General features: G+C 42.5%; 1 long non-coding RNA gene across 1 annotated transcript; it reads right to left on the bottom strand.

Annotated features, from left to right (window-relative positions):
• Positions 1-233: 233 nt before the first annotated feature.
• On the bottom strand, positions 234-7,095 carry LOC139357847 (uncharacterized). The gene is made up of 3 exons (XR_011611728.1): positions 3,891-7,095; positions 2,402-2,457; positions 234-1,793 (listed from the first exon to the last, which is right to left on the bottom strand). It is a non-coding gene; the product is annotated as an uncharacterized lncRNA (long non-coding RNA).
• Positions 7,096-17,909: the final 10,814 nt, after the last annotated feature.

The following is a 17,909-nucleotide window of genomic DNA, read 5'->3' as shown; positions in this document are numbered from 1 at the left end:
CATGAGCCACTGTGCCTGGCCTCTTTTTAAAACTTAAAAAAAAAAATAACTCCTTTCAGAAGGCTTATCCTGCACATTGGTAAACACTAGAAAACATTGCTGTTACCTCAGGAGGATGAACTTGAAAGGGGACAACAAGAATTATTCACTTTTTCTTTATACAACTTTGTTTACTTTCTTAAAATGGGCCCATATTCAGCAATTAAAAATATTACAAAATAAATTCAGTCACAAAGAATCTAAAGTGTTTTATTTGAATGTATGCAAACCCTTGATGTGTTACATTTTGTTGTAAATGTACACACTATAAGTACCTTTATAAATATACACACAAATACACATATAGATACATTAGTATTTATAAAGAACTGCAGACACTGCCTCCCCCACAGTAAACCCAGTACATTATAAATTAAAAACCAAATATGTGTGCCATCATTTAACCAAACAAATGATTTGCATTAAACCTGTAAGCAAAGGGAAATTCTGAGTTACGAGTGAAGATACAATGCTTAGCCAAGTGCGGAGAGTAGTCCACTGTATGGATACCTTCTGATGTTTTCTTTGTTCTCATTTGAGAAACTGGAATGAGTTAACGTCAAGGAGCATGCTGAGGTTTAACTCATTCCATAGCTCCAGAGTGACACAGGCGTGATTTAAGGCCAGTGAGCCTGCCGAGGTTTCAGTTCGTAGTGGAAGATGTCTGTCTTTGATTGATTACATAGAACCAGGGGTTCTCAACACCTATTGTGACTGACCCAGGGCTGAATGCATCCAGGCAGTTGGTTTGCTGCATTCCTGTAATTTTTCTGGTTCTAGTCAAAGCCCTTGGATGTGAGTAGCTAGTGGATTGATCGGGACTGTTTGATGGGTCCTGGACCCTGCAACTACTCCCACGGCTCCAAAGGGTCTGGGCTATTTCTGGGTCAGACCAGAGCACCTCAAACCTTGAGACAGACTGTAGGGTCTGGACCCTGACTAGGGCTTTGGGCACCTCTAGGACTGGAGGTGGGCTCTAAGCTAAGACTGTTAGGAGTGGCTGGCGGGGCCAACTAGGAGTACTCACAACCGGGATGGACAGACGCAGAATCCTCCACAGACTCCTGCCCAGCACGGAGGACGGGCTGCATCTGCCCTGACCTCAGCTTGGTGGGTTCAGCCAGCCCTGAACCAGCTTTGGTTTTGGCACAGTAGTTGGTGACAATGCTGCTCTTCCAATTAAGACTTTCCTTAAAGGCAACTAAAAAACAGAAGAGAGTTACATTTGCAATATGTTTTTGCAAATATATTTTTCTGAGCTTAGGGCTTTGTAGCTGCATTTTTTTGTTATTAGAAAAAAAATCTTGCTAAATCATAAACAAAACTCTATTAAGTGGTTACGTTGGTGGTTGGAAATAGTGCTGTTGCTAAATAAAAAATAAGTGTAATTTGCTTTCATTGGAATGCGAAATTCCACAGAGGCTTGTGAAAAAAGTGCAGGGGCTTCTTTTGTGTTCTTAGGCATGAATTCAAAGAATTCAATTGTTCATGGATCAATAATGCTACAACTATGATAACTTCTGAGAGAATTCATCCTGCCGTGGTTTTTTAAGTTTGAGGGAAAATATTTTCATGAGGCCTACTTTGATGGGGCAAATTAAGTGTGGATTCATGACTGCTCAGGGAGGGGTAGTTTGGGAACTTTCCCAGTGAATCCTTTCCGAGTGATGAGGCAAGTCCAGCCCCTGGGACCACACGCTCACATCCTTCCGGCTATTTTAGATGCGAAGGGAAGTCCCAGAGCACCTCCTGTCCTGAGACAACGGGTTAGGGTGGGGACAAGTTAGACATTGTATTATAAAGTGAAAGTACCAGAAGCCCTCCCACCCATGTCCCAGGCCTAAAATCTAACTTGCTTGGCTTATTTAGCTTCAATACGTCCCCTGAATTGGTGCCCTTTTAGGCCTTGGCTTTCCCAAAGGGGTAGAAATTTATTTATAATTACAGCATGACAAAATCGGCCATACTGGAAATGAATTTTATGCACATTTAGTATAAAAGGTACTTTAACATTTCAGTTTCGTTCTCATTTTATTTTAGTTCTTCAGAGACATAGCCTGACCAAAATACTGATTGCAGTATTTAGAAATGGCCTGGGCCCTTTTCTTTCTGATTAAGAACAGGCGTGCTCATGGTTGAGGCACCAGCTCTCTTAAAAGCTGTGTTTAGCCATTGCGATGGCTCACACTTGTAATCCCAGCACTTTGGGAGGCTGAGGCAGGAGGATTGCTTGGGTTCAGGCGTTCAAGACCAGCCTGGGCTGAACATAGCAAGACCCTGTCTCTACTAAAAATAATCCCCCCCCCCGACCCCTGCCAAAACATAGCCAGGCATTGTGATACAGGCCTGTAGTTCCACTTACTCAGGAGGTAAAGGCAGGAGGATTGCTTGAGCCCAGGAGTTCAAAAGTGCAGTGAGCTATGAAAACAAAACAACAAAATCCCAAAACCTTATGTATCTGATAGCATAGCAGAGATTCAACAAATATTTATTACATAAAGGAAAAAAGGATCAAGGATTGATTCAGTTCTATTTCACAGTATTTATCAAGTGCCTTGCACATACAGGAAGAAAGGGCACAAACTTGTGCCCCCAAATCTGGCCATTTTCAACCTCACACTTGGTATGTCATCCAACCAATGAAGAAATGATCGCCCCTGCCAACATCTTATTGAGCATAACGTTAGTGTGAACTTCTTCTGTATATTCTGTAATAGAGTCAATATACCTATGTCAAGGTTTCTCAACCTGGGTACCACTGACATTCTGGGCCAGGTAATTCTTTGTTGTGGGGACTGGCCTATGCACTGTAGGATACTTAGCAGCAGGCTCCCTGGCCTCTATCCACTAGGCACGACCCTCCTCCACCCCAATCAGTGGTGAGAACCAAAAATGTTTCTAGACATTGCCAAATGTCGTTTGGGGGACAATCACCCTCAGTTGGAAATCAGTGATTTATTTAAAATAATACTACATGATTATGCCACTTTAAGCGATACTAAAATTTAAAAAACCCTAATAATCTGGGGTCTTCTCTTGTTTTGTGAAGGTGTTCTATAATATTCTAGCCCAAGGAACACACACACAATGGACTTTCCTCTGAGAAGTAAGGGTTTTGTTTATGGGAAAAATAACTGTTATTTGGGCGTGGAGATTTATAGTTAAAAAACGTTTTATAAAAAATTTAACTTATTTGGAACAATAATAGAAAAAAAACCCCCAGAGATCCAAGTGGTCATAATCATCACCTTGATGAACTCCTCTAACATTAAAAAAGTAAAATTAGCCAGGCATGGTGGCTCACACCTGTAATCCCAGCACTTAGGGAGGCCGAGGCAGTCGAGCCCAGGAGTTCAAGACCTATCTGAGCAATATGGTGAAACCCTATGTCTACCAAACATAAAAATGAAAAAATTGGCCAGTCATGGTGGCCCACGCCTGTGGTCCCAGCTACACAGGAGGCTGAGGCAGGAGGATTGCTTGAGCCCAGGAGGTCAAGGCTACAGTGAGCTATGTTTGCATCACTGCACTCCAGCCTAGGCAACAGAGCAAGACCCTGTCAAAAAAAAAAAAAAAAAAAAAAAAAAATTAGCATGGGAAACAAATGTCTGCTTCCTTCTGCTTCAGTCCCCAAAGTTAAATGTGGAAGTACAATATTTTTCGTTTCAGAAAAAAAAGTTTACAGTAAGGAAAGTTGAAGCTTTCTTTGGAGAAAATTGGAACAGACATAAATGTGAACCTGAAGTGGAGACAGGGTGATGACTTGAGGCTAATGCCAATTCCGAGCAAATCAGAAAGGAAGCCTGGGACATGGCTTTCCTTAAAAGAGTGGGAGACTATTTCTTACTTACCTACTCCCCAGGTAGGGATAGTCTTCCTTTTCCCATGGTGCGCAGGCTGCATATTTTGGAAATATCGCTGTTTTTAGCTTAAATCTGGTAGTTTTAACTCAGCAAGTTTGCTGAGACTGGCTTTCTGGCAGAGAGTGCCGTCCCCATCTTTGTTAAGGTTGACCTGCTGCGGTGCTGCCAGGGACTCATTTACTGCCTTTTTTCCTCGGTACACAGGGCACCCACTCTTTCACTCCATTACCATGTTGTTCTGGCAAGAACAATTAAGGCTTTGTCACGCTCTGAGTCTCCCCAGCCTGGTTGTGAATGGACACAGGTTTCTAGTGAAAGGGCACCCATCGCTATGTCCCTGTCCTCTCCTTAAAAGGTGCCTGTGGATTTCAGCAGCTTTCCTTAATGAATCGGCTTTTCAGAAAAGTTCTAAATTTGTTTGATGTCCTGAAGCACTTGAGGCTCTTGATCTAAAAGTAGACATTATGAAGAATTTCTTAGTATTCTCTAAGCATGCTTTCCATCCAGTGAATGAATCTCTTTATGTGTTCTAGCCACTAGCACCCTAAAGTTCAGAGACATACAAGTAAAAAGGGCCATTTGTATGAGGAAAAAATATTTGAGAGCAACAGGATTTTTTGATTCTTTGTGAACTTTTATGACATTTCCCCTTTTAACATATTGCTATTTCTTCATTCACTTATTCATGCAGTCACTGGCACAAATTAACCAACAACTGTGTGTAAGACACTTTGTTAGGCACCGTGTGAGATGCAGGGCTAACTGGGAGGGAGTGTGTTAGAGTGTGGCTAAGGACGTGACTTCAGGAATCCTCAGATTTGTCAGCTTGGCCTCTTCTGGGCTATGAGCAAGTCACTCTACCTCTCCCAGGCTCATATTTCACATCTGAAAAATCAGAGGAATAATAGTGTTTACTGTAGAGGGTTATTGCAAGAATTAATTGAGATACATTGGCAAAGCACATACCACCAAGCATCTTGTAATTTCTCATTTCGTGTTTTAGTCCGGTTTGTGCTGCTGTAACAATACCAAAGACTGGGTAATTTATAAAAAAATGAAATATATTTGGCTCACAGTTCTAGAAGCTGAGAAGTCCAAGATGGAGGGGTTGCACCTGGGAAGGGCCTTATTGCTGTGTCATCCCATGTCAGAGGGCAGACGGCCAAGAGAGTGTGCAACAGAGAGAGTGTGAAGGGGGCCTACCTTGTCCTTTTATAAGAAACTCCTGAAATAACAGCATTGATCCATTCATGCAGGCAGAGCCCTCATGGCCTACTCACCTCTGAGAGGTCCCACCTCTTAATAGTGTTACAATGGCAATTCAGTTTCCAACACATGCTTCTGGAGGACACAGTCAAACCATGGCAATGTAGTTTGTTTGTTTGTTTGTTTGTTTGTTTTTTAAATAACCTAATAGACTAAAATGAAAAAATATATTTATGCAAATAATTATATATGGTAGAGAACAATAAATGCTATGAGAAGTAAAAAGGAGAGTATATTACACAGAATTAGTAGCACTAACTACTATAGCAAACAAGTCCCAAATTTGTGAGTTAGCATGATAGGGATGGCTTTCTAGGGTACCACTCCTCCAGATGACTCAGAGGTCCTATCTCCTTCTGTCCTTTGGCTTTCTAGAGCTTCATTCACTTCAAGGCAAAACTAGGAAAAAACAGTTTGAGTAAAATACGGTATGGAATGATTTGTAGCTAAGCCTGTATATGAGTTGCTTATTAATCTGTTAGTTATCTGTTTACGACAGGTATTAACACGATTTAGATGGGCTGAGGAATTTGATAGCAGCTTAACTGGATGGTTCTCGCTCTGGGTCTCTCATGAGACTGCAATCAAAGTTTGCCCATGCTGTGGTCATCTGAAGGCTTGAATGAGATGGGAAGATTCTCTTCCAAGAGGACTTTCTCATGGCTATTGGCAGAAGGTCTCAGTTCTTTGTTGGCTGTTGGCAGGAGGCCTTAGTTCCTTGCCATGTGGACCTCTCCACTGGGCTGATTGAGTGTCCTTACAACATGGCCATAGGCTTCCCCCAGAGCCAGTCACCTCATCTGAGAAAGAGTGAGGGGAGAGAGGAGAGAGAGAACACATAAAGCAGAAGCTTAACGGCTTTTATGATCTAGCCTCAGAAGTCATATACTGCCACCTCCACCATATTTGTTCATTAGAAGAGAATCACTGTGCAAAAGAAGCGGAATCGAGTTCCACTTCTTGAAAGAAGTAGCATCAAAGAATTTGTGAACATATTTTCAAACCACTACAGTCTAGAAATGACGAATATCACTTCTGTTTGCATTCTGTTGGCATAAATCCGCCACATGGTCCAATTAAGTGAATGTGAAATGTGGTTTATTTGTGAGCACAGGAAGGAGAGGAGAATGGAATATGGGGTGGAAAACATCTGTGTTTATTAGCATGTGGAGAGTCTAGCTAGTAGATGCAAAGGAGGAGGTTAAGGAAGACTGAAGGGAAGAAGTGATATTTTGAATATAGGTAAGATTTGAAGAGGTGGAGATACTGGAGAGGATATTTCAAATGGAAAAATAAAAGGGCATGGAGGCAGGAAATGATGGCTGTAGCATGGGTGAAATGAAGTAGGTAAAGATCAGGTTGGAAAGGCATGCTGGGACCATCAGAAACTATAAAACTGGAGTCTTTCGATTAGTTGCAATGTTTCATAATTACTACTTCATTATTTATCTTGCTTTACAGGGCATATCTATAATGGCCACATTATCAATGATTTTCATAAGTAAACATGTTACTGCACTGGCTCAGTTTTACTGTTCTCAATTTCCGTTGACTATTTACTCTTAGAGCTCTTTGGACATTGATAACAATATAGTGATTTAGAATATTGTGTGGTATTGAGTACCCAAACGGTACTGATATTTAGAGGGATGGCTAAAAGAGAAAGGAAATTAGAATGTTTGTTGTCTTTCATTGTTCAGATTTCTATAGCAGGAAATTTGTGCTTTGTAATCAGACTGACTTTATTAAGTTCGCTTCAGCCACTTATTATGGAGTAAGCTACTTAACCTCTCTGGGCCTCAGCTTCCTCATTATAAAAATGAAGCTGCTAATACTTACTGTGAACATATTTCAGGGAGAAAATGAGATGGCATGAAACCACCTAGGATATGGTGCAAGCACCAAAAAAAAAAAAAAAAAAAAAAAAAGCCAGTGATCTCTCTGTTCATTCTCTTCCTGCACTGTGGCACAGGACCACTATTATAGTCTTGGCTCCTTTTCTCAAGGTTTCATCTGGAAGGAAGACAAGAACACCCACTGAAAAATTATGGGAAAAAGTCTGATGGTTTACAATCAAGTGTTAAATCAGATGGAATTCTGAAATGGGCCCATTATGGAAAATGGCCCATTTCCATATAGGCCAAATGCCAAAGCCTCCAAGGGGCAGATGGCACAGGAGCGAAAGGATGAGGAAGGCTGAATAGGTTCATAAAATCATAGACTTCGGGGTTGGAAAAGTCTTTGAAGAACAGCATAGCAAGTAGTTGAAAGGATGGGGATTGAAATTACGCAAAGCCAGGTTCTAATCCTTTCTTTGTTCCTCGCTGGCTATATACTTTTGGGCAATTTATTTCTCTCAGTCTCAGTTTCCTCATCTGAAAAATGGGGACAGTAATGTTCCCTGTAATGGGTATTAAGAAGATGTGAGAAAACATAGGTAAACTACTTAGGGCAATGTACAAAGTAAGCCTTAGTTAACAGCAGCCTTTATGATTTGTGGAGCCTTTTTATGGTGAGTAAAGAAACAGGCCTAGAGAGTTGTAACGACTTCCCTAGCGTCATTTTACGGGGTCAGTTAGGAATTGGAATAGAACCTCAGATTAGAACCAGCATGAACAAAGGCATAGAGGTTGGTAGCATCATATCACGTGGGTATGGAACAGAGATGGCAGGGGAAGGTTTGGGCAGAGAACGATGGGGCAGGACTAGGCCTTGAAAGCAGGAAAGCAGCTTGAGCTTGATGAGGGAAAGAGGGAAGTGTGATCTCAAATTCCTGGGCAGAGAGATGTTTCTTGCAAGCGTATTCTGAGACTTCACTGCAAAGAGATGAATGATATAATGAATACAATAGACTTTGACTCAGAAATAGGAATACGGTCATTCAGCCACAAAACCCAGTGGAGAAGGACCTACTAAAAGGCACCCAAGGCATTTCAGCATTCTTAACCTGCAGTCAAGGAAACAAGACTAAAAAAGATATCACCACAGAAACACTGTTTTGAAAATATCTATAAAGGAAAGAGGAGAATCAACTATGTATTTTGTGCCCACGTTCCCATGGTAGCATGTGTCTGTACAAAATGCTTGGTAAGGTATGAGTGTGATCATGCGTATGTGTATGTCTGTGTGTGCATGTGGGTGTGTGCACGCATTGTCTATGTCAGGGGCAGGTGTGGGAACTAGGTGTGGAGGACACATAGCCCTGGCTCATGTGGCGCTGCAGTTAGAGGAAAGCATATAAGCACAAGGTCTCCCTGTAATGTCCACAGGTAGATAAGGAATTCCCAGGAGCTTTTTGAGTGTTTTAACTCTTGTGCCAAATGAACTGTGGAGTAGCATCTTAGATCACTTTGGGTCGATATAGAAAGATATCAGCTGGAACCTGGAACCTTGAATACATGCAAATGAGAAGACACTCCAGGTGGGAGTGGGCAGTGTGATGTCATGGGAAGAACTGAGGCAGTGCAGGAGGGTTGGGGGTGGGGTTCTCCGTGGGGATGCAGTCAGATGCATTTGCTTTGGAATCTAGGCTTGTGCTAATTCACTGAAGAGCCTTTGGCAATTTGTCTGATCAATACAATAGTGTCTAAGACTCATTACTGAAAGAATAATAAAGTCTACATTTAGTGGTATTGTAAACATCAAAGGAGTTATCATAAATACAAGTACTGAGTATATAGGAGGCATATAACACATTTATTTTCTTTCCTTTTTTTTTTAAATTTTTTATTTTTTGAGATGGGGTCTTGCTGTGCTGCCCAAGCTGGAGGGCAGTGGCGTGATCTTGGCTCCACTGCAGCCTCAGCCTCCCAGGCTCAAGTGATCCTCCCACCTCAGCCTCCTGAGTAGCTGGGACTGGAGGTGCACACTACCACAACAAGTTAATTTTTTTTTTTTTCGAGAAGGAGTTTTGCTCTTGTCACCCAGGCTGGGGTGCAATGGCGCAATCTCGGTTCACTGCAACATCCACCTCCTGGGTTGAAGCGTGTCTCCTGCCTGAGCCTCCTGAGTAGCTGGGATTACAGGCACATGCCACCATGCTTGACTTTTTTAAGTACAGATGGGGTTTCAGCATGTTGGTCAGGCTGGTTTCAGACTCCTGACCTCAGGTGACCCACCCACCTTGGCCTCCAAAGTGCTGGGATTATAGGCATGAATCACTGTGCCTGGCCAACTTAATTTTTTGAATTTTTGTAGAGACAGGGTCTCCCTATGTTGCCCAGGCTGGTCTCAAACTCCTGGGTTCAAGGAATCCTGCCTTGGCCTTCCAAAGTGCTAGGATTACAGGCATGAGCCACCAGGCCTGGCCTTTCCTTGCCCTCCTAAATAAGGGATTCTCGAACCTTAGACTACATAAGAATCACCTAGGAGATGCAGATGTCACCTCATCCGCAAGAGTCTGATTCAGAAGTCTGCAAGTGTGGCCTAGGAATCTGCATATGATCTAGGGACACAGGTGATCTGATGAGGGGCTCTAATAACCACACATTATGAAACACTAGAAGAGTGAGGAACTGGAGAAAAAAAAAAGCCAAAGGATAAAACCTGAAATGCATCCCAGACGAGGAGGCATTGTTAGGGGCAGCCAGGTCACTTTCCAGAGATGTCAGTCACAGCCAATCAGGCCAATAAACTACATTTATAGTGAAAGCCTTGTTTTTAAGTTGAATCAATGTAATTTCCTTGTGTGAAGCCAGGCTAGGAAACTGGGAGCCCTAGAAGCTATGTTTTGCTGATATCTATATCATTCATTTATTGCTTCGTTCATTTGTTTCTTCGTTGGTTTATTATTCATTCACAGGTTTGGGTGCCTGCTGCATGTGAAGCTTAAGTAGAGGCTTGCGTGCCTGTCTCATGAGGCTTACATAGGTACATGCTCTCTGCCCTCAAAAACCAAAGATGTGAAAATATGACATTTTAAATCTCTGCAAAGGACAGTAGTACAGTACTTTCATCACAAAAGCACAAACTTAGGAGTAGAGATAACAAGTTCTACGGCTATTAGAATTCAGGACATGTGGGTCCCAAAAAGCTTATTTGAGCTTTTGGGAACTGAGTTGGGACTTGAAAAGGGAGTTTGATTTAAACGGAGTAGAGGGGACAACATTCCAGTTTTCTCCTTTGGTTGAATACTTCTTTTTCTATATTTTGTGAATGGTTATACATGCTTTAGTAATTTTTGTTAGAACCGGTACCTGTGCATTTTATTGTTAATGATAATATGTTCTGTTTCCTGAGAAAGCGGGGCATTTGTGTTTCTCCTTTTCTAGAAAATTTTTTGGTAGTTTCACATGCATATTTTCCCAAATGCATTTCAAAACAAAATTTTGATGTTCTAAAAAAAAATCTATTAACATGTATAAAACATATAATTTGGTCAATTAATTAGGGAAGAATTTAAGTTGCTACAATAGATTTCCTGTTTAAAAATGTTGTTTTAAACTCCTGTTGGTTGAGCTTAGGTGCAGGCCTGCACCTGGATAAGCTCTGGAGCCGTAAAGCCGTGTGAGGCTGGGATTTTTCCCAAGAAAGACTAGCACTGGTTATCCTGCCTTGGTAACCCAGGGGAATATTATCACCACAAACCCAGGTCAGTTTTGTTCACCTTCTCCCCCACAGCGGCAACACTAATTAAGAATGTCAAACTACTGACTGTTCCCAGGTAACAGTATGATAAAGTCAATGTTTTTCCCAGCTGGATTCCCAAATCTGGTAAGGAAAGGAGAACCGGGTTCAGCCTGCTGTGTCCTGATGCTCCCTGCTCTGCAGAGCTCTCTAAATAGCTCCCACCAATTAAGGGGGGAATCCATGGGCACATGTTAAAGAGAAGCACTAACATGTACTGAGCTCCTGGGCTGGGTGTTTCACGTGTGTCAGTCCTTATACTTCACACGTGCTCTACTTTTTGTTTTTGTTTTTGTTTTTGTTTTTTTGAGACAGAGTCTCGCTCTGTCGCCCGGGCTGGAGTGCAGTGGCCGGATCTCAGCTCACTGCAAGCTCCGCCTCCCGGGTTCACGCCATTCTCCTGCCTCAGCCTCCCGAGTAGCTGGGACTACAGGCGCCCACCACCGCGCCCGGCTAATTTTTTGTATTTTTTAGTAGAGACGGGGTTTCACCGTGTTAACCAGGATGGTCTCGATCTCCTGACCTCGTGATCCGCCTGTCTCGGCCTCCCAAAGTGCTGGGATTACAGGCTTGAGCCACCGCGCCCGGCCACGTGCTCTACTTTTTAAGTGTATTCGCTACCTGCTTTATCTTTTTCTTTTTAGAACAATCCCACAGGTAATAAATATTAAATGAAGGCTTGAAGGTTAATGAAATTACACGTTGACAACAGAACAGTCACTGGTCTATTTGACTCCAACATCTGTGCCTTTTCTTATCTACTACACACTTTCCAGCCCCAACACCAAGTCCAAGGAGTTGTGAATACAGACACCTACTGTTGCCACACAAACATACCTATGGACTGCTGAAAACAAAGGGAGAACTGGGTTTTCATTAAGGAAATAATGACTGATTTTCCCGGGAAAAATAGTATCTGTAGTATCTTGCAGTGTAGCAGTCTCAGAGTTGTGCTGGAGCTAGTTTGTATTGACTTGCAAGAGCCAATTGTTAGATTTCACAACCAGCTGAGAATTCCTGAAAATCTATTATTAAAAGTTAAATTATATAAACTTATGTAAATTATATAAACTATACAAATTATATAAATAAAATTATGTTAAAAATAAATGTCATAAATATTCACAAGTTATCATTTCCTAATCATTTTACTGTTCTTGATTATTGCCTCTGCTCTTGAGGTAGAAATACTATATAATGGTGCTATATACTGTATATATCTCTTCCCAATTGATAATCAGTAAAGTTTTGTTGGTAGCTTGAAATCAGCCATGGGAGTTGTAGCTACACGATGGAAATTGGTCAATATTATGAATCAGGCTGTTGTTTCCCAGGGAGCCAGTTGTTAAACATTTACCAGCAAACCATGGACAGTATGCAGACAGGTGTTGTCATAAATTCCCTTTGTAAGGAAATAAACAGTCCACAAGGGCTGATGAATAGCTTCTGTAAGCCCAAGAGTGCTATCCTCTCCTTTGAGACTTGGCCGAGAGAACCGAAGTCAGGAAAACGGACTGCTAAGGTGAGAAGTAAAGACTCTGTTCTTCAGAAGGACACTAGCTCATTCACAAAATCCTGGCACGCAAACTCTTGTGTGAACTTCACAGTGATCCTGGAAGGTAGTGCCTCTGCCCTCGAGGAAAACCAAGACTAATTTCTTGTGCTAACAGTGCCCAGCTGGGTGAAGCCCTGGTGTGTAGCTAATACTTCTTCCAAATCCTTCAGCTTCCTGGGCCTCAGTGCAAATGGCCAAGCAGTGGTGGCCCTGGCTGCTGAGGCGTGTGCACACCATTCACAGTGGTTGGTGTCATGTGGTGTCTGGCAGGCTTTCTTTAACTCACTCCATGTTACTCCCAATCCTGGGCACAGCCAGCCCATTGCATCAATGAGTGTATAGTGCATTGTCCTCAGTGACTGTCACCAAAGGTCAGATTTATGTCCATGGGAATAATTGCCTGGAAATGAGTAAGATGGAGTAATTGGGATGAGGGTCAGAAATGAAATTGATGACCTCAAATGTAAAATCATGTCTATTCCAGTGAAGGAATTTCTATCCCAAGAGAGGGGCCATAAAGCGAACTTGAGATTTTTAAGGTAACTATGATATTTTAGGGATCCTTAAGACTTAGTGAGTTGGTACTCACGACAGGAATATAGTTAAGGGTGTCTTTAGATTTTATTTTTCTTCAACTGTTTTCATGAAAAAATTGAAAAACAGGCTGAGCACTGTGGTTCATGCCTATAATCTCAGCACTTTGGGAGGGTGAGGCAGGAGGATCACTTGAGCCCAGGAGTTGCAGACCAGCTTGGGCAACATGGTGAGAGCCTGTCTCTACCAAAAAAAAAAAAAAAAAAGTAGAAATCAGCCAGGTGTGGTGGCATGCACATGTGGTCCCAGCTACTCGGGAGGCTGAGGCAGGAGGATTGCTTGAGTCGGGGAGGTTGAGGTTATAGTAAGCTGTGTTCATGCTAATGCATTCCAGCCTTGGCAACAGAGTGAGATGCTGTCTCAAGAACAAAACCAAAAAATTTAAACAAGTTTTGTCACTATAAAAATTTTAAACAATATTGAAGAGTATAAAGCTAAAAAAGGGAGTTGCTTCTTTATCTCTACTTTCCAGGGATAGACACATTATGGTGAGTAACCTTCCATAACTTCACACACACACGCACACACCCTATATGATTTGAAAATTTTAAAACAAAAAATTGGAACATAACTATATCAATAGCTTTGTGACTTGCTGTTAGTTCACATATATCTTGGAGAATATCTAGCCCATGCTTCAAATGTACAATAGAGAATTCCATTGGGCAGATGTATCATAATGTATTTTAAAAGTTCCCTGTGAACACTGAAGTTTTCTTCAATTGTTTGCACTAAATACAGCAAATAAATGTCCTTGTAAATATGCTGTTGTTTTCTTGTATAGTTATTTCTGTAGCATAGACACCAAGGAGTAAAATCGTAAAGTAAAAAACGTATACACGTGTATGATTTTGATAACTTTTGTCAAATTGCCCTTCTGAAAGGTTATACCTATTTATACTCTAACATTAAAGTGCCTGCTTCCCCCCTCACCCTTACCAATATTGTATATAAACATTTTTTTTAACTTTTGCCCAACTAAAGGGGAAAACTTGTATTTTGTTCCTCCTTTGCAGTAATTTGACAGTATTTACTCTGAATTCTGTGAATTGCCTGTTTAGCCCCTTTGCTATTTTCCTTATTAATTTGATGACTTTGTTACTGATTTTTATGAGCTCTTTATATAAAACTTTTAATATCTTTACTAGGAATATTAATACTTTGTTATCTTACAAATATTTTCTCCCACCCTTCCGTTTATCTTTTAACTTTATTAAAGTTATATTTTTTGCCATGTCAACACTTTACATTCTTTTGTAGATAAGTCTGCTGTTCTGTTCCTTCACAGCTTCTGGGTTTGGGGTGTTGTTTGGGATACTTTTAAATGCTGGTAAAGTAGCAGGAAACCCTGGAGAAAAAGAAGCCTTAAAAGTTTGAAGAATTAATGTCATAAAAAGGTACCCAGCATATATTAATACTTCACTAGATATTCTATTATGTGTGAAGCAAAACGAAAAAATATTTCTCCAGTAAGATTAATAAGTGCTTTTTGCAGATCAGGGAAGAAAATGTAGTGGGGAAGGCTGCGCGGAGCCTTCTGTGCACTGCAAACACGTAGGGGAGTGGGGCGAGGGGCCAGCGGGAAACTGAAAGGGGATCTTGACATGTGCATTTCATAATTTGCTCTAAAGGCAAAATTTAGCACTGGCTGATTCTACCTTTATTTTTCCGAGAAAAAACACGCGAAAGAGAATTAGAAATCTGTTAAGTCCTCTGTGTTGGAAACGTGACCACTACATCCAAGTTCAGGCTTATCCCAGCCTTTTCTTTCCAACAGCCATTCTGGATAATGTGCATAACATTCCTCTGAAGGGAACAAAATGTGAACAACTGGTTGATATTTAAGTTCTTTAAATGGAGTCAAACTGTCCTGTTAATTTGGAAAGACTCATTTTTGATTCTCTAAGTGTTATTTTACCTTTACTTAAAATTTTTAAATCCTAATTCTCCTTTGCCCTGAGACAGTTTTTACTTTATACTTTAAAATGCCATCCATGACTAAAGGAAAGTCCAAACAAGTTTTGTAATTTCATCTCTCAATCAGACCACTCAAATTTAATTACTCAAAATACCTTGTTTTGAAAAGGACTTTCAGCACTTTTCCAGTACTTAAAATGCCTCATAAAAGAACAAAAGAACAAAAGACTTCCATTTTCAGCATGTTAGGATTCCATCTGTAAGAATTACAGAGTAGGGCAAGAAATGCTCAGATAAAATGGGAAAATCAGTTACTATAGACAGTATGGAGTAGAAGAGAGAAAGGAACATTGCAGGCAGGCATGCTGCACAGTATGGTACAGGCTGAGGAGGTAAGAAACGGCACTGCTGACCTCAGGGTTCTGGGTGCCATTCGTTACGTAATAACGAAAGTGAACTTGACATTTTAATAGCCAGGAATAAATATGACCTCATGGGCATTCACGGGATAGTATGTTCTATCCTGAATTCAATGGCAGAATAGAAGAATGGAAGAATAGACTCTGTCTAGTAGAAAGAGACTATTAGGAAGGTAAATATGTGAGCAGAAATTAATAAACCAAGGATGGTGCCATGCTGGAGAATAAACACGTGCAGAGAAGAGGAGGGAGGGCTCGAAGCAGCACAGAAGCAGGCAAGGCACTAACTCACCTGACTTTTTGGGAGACTTCCACTGTTTGACCATTACTGAAGGCTCCTGCAGCCCAAGGACATAGGTGGAGGTCACTGATGCCATGCCAACGAGTTGCGTCTTTTTTGAATCGGCAGTCACCCACAGTTTTTGCGGAGGAGACAAAGTGTTGGGTCTAAGAAGACTAATGATACTAGGGTGAAGATTACTCTCTGAGGGCAGCAGCAGAGGAACTCCTAGAAACATTTATAGAGCACGTATTATATCCCAGGAAGGCTACATGGCAAGCCCTGGACATACCAAGTGTAGAGACAAGAAGTGCTGCAAAAGCGACACACAAACTAGGGAAGGATACGATGGCCATGAAGGAGCATTTATTTGTGCTGTGGAGTTGGTGGAGGGGGAGCTTCTGAGAGGGTGATATCAGCATTAGGCCTTGGAGAAAGAATAAAAAGTTATAGCCATGGGAGGTGTGAAGGCCTGGGCAGCCCAGGCAGCAGCATGGAGGAAGGACAGAAGCACAAGCATGCACGGCAGGTTCCGGGAAGACTGAGTAGCCAGCGCTGGGCTGGGAGTGTGGCTGGCTGGAGGGGGGCCGCCCCACTGTGAAGGTTGTGTCACTCCTTCAGGCAGCCATGGGGAGCCCTTAGACAATTTTAAGGAAGGCTGAGATGGATATGACTCAGGTGCATCTGGAAAGACCAGTTCCAGCTGCAGTACAGAGAAGGGACAGGGTGTGAGAAGGTGAAGTCAGGTCAGTAGGGGACCACTACCTGTGGATGAGGGGAGTGGTAAGGTCCTGAACTATGGAAGGCAGGGGCAGTGGGAATGGAAAAGAGGACTCAGAGGGACCCATTGGTAACCCAAGACACCATTAACTGGAAAGCAGAACTATAGGAGGGGAAACATAGGAGGCAGAGATGACCCTGGTTATCACAGTACAATAAAGGACCCCAAACAGAGCAGCAAACAACATCACTTTGTTATACAGTAGGTATGACTTGTCCCTCCTCCTCAATCTTGGGCCTTAGCTAAAAAGACTGGGCTCAAGTGACTGGGGCTGAAGAGCTGGAGCTGCAGGAGCTACTTCCAAGATGACTTTTCCACTTGTGTGCCTGGCACCCTGGGGAAGAGTGCAGGCTGGGCTCTGCCAGGACTGCTGGTTGGCATGACCACAGCACAGCAGCCCCAGAGTAGTCGACCTTCTTACATGGTGGCCTTGTGTACCAGCCAACAGTGGCCTTTTATGACGTCTCCTTAGAAGTCTCCTGTCATCACTCCTGCCTTGCTCTGTTGGTCTAAGCAGTCACAAGCTTGCCCAGATTCGCCGAGAGGGGACACAGACTCCACCTCTCAATAGGAGCCTCAAAAAGCCTGAGGCCATGTTTTACAACCACCACGATGAGTGACATAATAAAAACAAGTGTACAAATACAGCTACAGGTACACTCTGCAGATGCCAACGACCGACTGAAGATGAGGCTAAGGAGGAAGGAAGCCTTATGATAAATGTGAACACTGACATTTTCCGCATCATAACATCATTGTTAGTGATGAAGAGGGTGGGCGTGGAATGTGACCACCCAGTTTGAAGATAGGCTCCACTGCATAGTCACAGTTTGACCACAGGCAACTTTCTTACTCTCTCTGTTCTCCCCCTCTCCACATTCTTTATCTGCTATCCCATTTTAATGGGTATAATAATAGTGACCTACTTTAAAAGGTTGCTGAGAATGCTAGCTAAAACATACACAGTTCATAGAATAGTTCCACGAACGTTAGTAGGTATTGTTGACAGAGCACCACCACATGCACTATTTCATGTATTCCTTCCTAGGACGTCTGATGTAGCAGTTCGCATTATCATTTAACAGATAAAGGACCCGGACCCTGAGAGGTTAGGTAGCATTCTCAAGGTCACACAGCCGGCAAGTGACACAGCCATGACTTCAGAAACCTGCTTTCCTGCTTCCATAGACTCAGTTCTTCCCACGGCTGCGCAGCTGCTCCCCAAACAGGAGCATGCCTGGGACCACTCCTATGCCCACCCACATTGTGGGATTAGCTTCCGAGCCAACCCGCTGTGTTTCTGGCACTGAAGCTGTCCTCCCAGGAGACGCCCCCTGGGCTGCCCCTGCCCTCGCCCACCACTGGCATGTCTGAAATTTACTAGAAGCAAGACGTGGACAACTGTGACAGCAGGTGTGATGCCTGCAGGCACCCAGCCTCCCTGCTGGAAATCTCCAGACGGCTGCCTTTGGTGTGGAGTGGGGGTGGGGTATAGCCCCTTCCCCAGGGCCACCCGGAACCGAGGACCAAGCTCATCAATGCATTCCCTTGGGACCGCACCAGAATAGAA

The sequence above is a fragment of the Macaca nemestrina genome, chromosome 13, assembly GCF_043159975.1.
Source record: "Macaca nemestrina isolate mMacNem1 chromosome 13, mMacNem.hap1, whole genome shotgun sequence".
Taxonomy (NCBI): Eukaryota; Metazoa; Chordata; class Mammalia; order Primates; family Cercopithecidae; genus Macaca; species Macaca nemestrina.
The sequence above is the reverse complement of the archived record's forward strand: the minus strand, read 5'-3'. Positions and strand labels throughout refer to the sequence as shown.